Source organism: Egretta garzetta, unplaced genomic scaffold (assembly GCF_000687185.1).
Source record: "Egretta garzetta isolate BGI_Z169 unplaced genomic scaffold, ASM68718v1 scaffold60, whole genome shotgun sequence".
Lineage (NCBI taxonomy): Eukaryota > Metazoa > Chordata > Aves > Pelecaniformes > Ardeidae > Egretta > Egretta garzetta.
Window position 1 is genome coordinate 3,170,403 of NW_009258269.1, and position 2,103 is coordinate 3,172,505.

Sequence of the window (2,103 nt, forward strand, 5' to 3'; positions counted from 1 at the left end):
GCAGGCTCAAAAATGCAGCTGCAGGCTCTTGGCACGGGAATGCACAAAGCCCCGCTTAACCCTGCAGCCCCCAGCGCCCACGTCACACCCAGGGCGACCTCCCGACTGCCCTCAGGGATGCCAAAGGAGGTGAAAACTCAGCTTTTTTTGGTGCTATTTTTTTTCCCCTGCTCTTTGCTGGGTGAGGTCACGGCTGGAGGAGCTGCCTGGTGGGACTGAGCCACTGACTGCAGCCCGGTGCCAAGGAGCACGTCAGCGGGCAGGATGCCAGCTCCCCACCGAGCTCTCTCGGAGGCCGAGCAACCACGGGTCAGCCCCGCTCTGCTCACAAATCCAGCGAAAAACTGGGTTTGCTCAATTCCTTTTTTTTTGCTGCTGTTGTTTTGGTTTGATTTTCAAGGTCACCCGGCCAAAAAAAGTGACTTCTGCGAACGAGGGCCCCATGAGCTGGTGACACGGGGCCATCAATGCCCATGGCATCTGCAGGCTCCCCCCCCACCAGGAGCCGGTGGTGAGCTGGGACCAGTCCCCGGGGGAGCACCGACGGGAGCTCCAGCGCTGGTGTGACCTGTTCCTGCACCACCAGGGGCTTCCAGCTCAACTGCCTGTGGAGAAGCCAAGGGCTCCCGTGGCACCATGCCCTGGGAGGGTGACAAGGGACAACAGGAGGGGGAATTGAGCTGCTCTCGATGCAGGGGGAAAGAAGGAGGTGGAGGAGGAGGAGGAGCAGAGCGAGGCAGCAGCAGGAGGGGACCAGGGTGGAGGGGGATGGATGCTCCTTCTGGCTGTCAAGGGATGTTCAGCATCCCAGCATGGACGCTCACCAGCCTGAAACCCCAGCCTGGACCCAAGCCCCGCTCTGCTCGCTGGCTGGGCCACCTCAGCATTTGCCAGTGAATACACACGCACCCCATGCACACCTGGTTTGGGGAGGGGTACAACCACTCGCCCCCTCCCACTTCAGCCACAGAGTCCCTCAGTCCCCCCCATGGCTGGAGGTGAAAGTCACCCCCCACCCGCTTGCTCCCACCCCGCATCCAGGATCATCCCCTCCTTTCCAGGGTCGAGTCGCCCTTCCCAGGAGCGATGCCTCTAATCCCCCGATGGCCACCCAGCCCAAGCAGCTGCTGGGGGCTTGGTCTTGGCACCCTCTTCGCATCCCTTCCATAGGGCTGTGGCTTGGGCTCTGCTCCTGTTGGCCTGCCTTTGCTCATCGCCACGGCTCAGGAAGCTCCTCCATCAGTTAACCATGCTGCAGTGAACATGTTCCCACTCCCACATGTCCCTGGTAATTAGCACAGCTGACCGGGTTCCTTTCATCAGTGCTAATTGGCCAGGTTTGCGTCTCTGTGCCTTTCCCTTCCTGGTTTTCGCAGTGCCCTTGGGTGACTTCAGTGCAACGGAGAGGAGTAATAAAATGAAACTAATTAAGACCTCTCACGTTGCACGCATCCTTACACTGATACCAGCAGCCGGGGACGCAGGGACGCTGTGGGGCTCAGGGCACCGGGGAGGCTGTGGGCTCCAGCCGGACCCACACCCCCAGCTCTGCAAAGCCTCTGCTCCTCACCAGCGGTGGCCATCACCCAGCCAGGGACCCATGGGCCTGAGCGTCCCCTCTTCCTCCCCCCCACAGCCCCCATCACCCAGCTCCAGGTGCCTGGTGGCGTCACCGGCAAAGGAGGCGGCAATGCCTGGTGCCTGGGGACGATGTCACCCCGGCTGGGGTAGGTGCTGGGGACAACCCATGGGTGGCACCTGGACGTGCTCAGCCCTGCTCCCCGTTAGCGCTGGGTCGATGTGATCCATCCCCATCGCCCTCCCCCTGGAGCTGCCCCTAATGCACTCCCCATGCATCAGCGTGGGAGGGAGGGTGGCCCCAGGGCAGGGGGCACGGCGTGACAGGGGCCTCACAGCACCAGGTCCCTGCCCTGTCACCACCCTGACCCCCGGGCCTTCCCCTGAGGTCTGGCACCACCCGTCCCGAAGGCGGATGTTCCCGTTGGAACTCCCATGGGGGTGCATGTGGGGGTGCTGGGGCTGTCCAGCCGGACCAGGGCTGTCCCCATGTGCACAGGGAGGGGGGGAAGGTTGGGTCTGTGG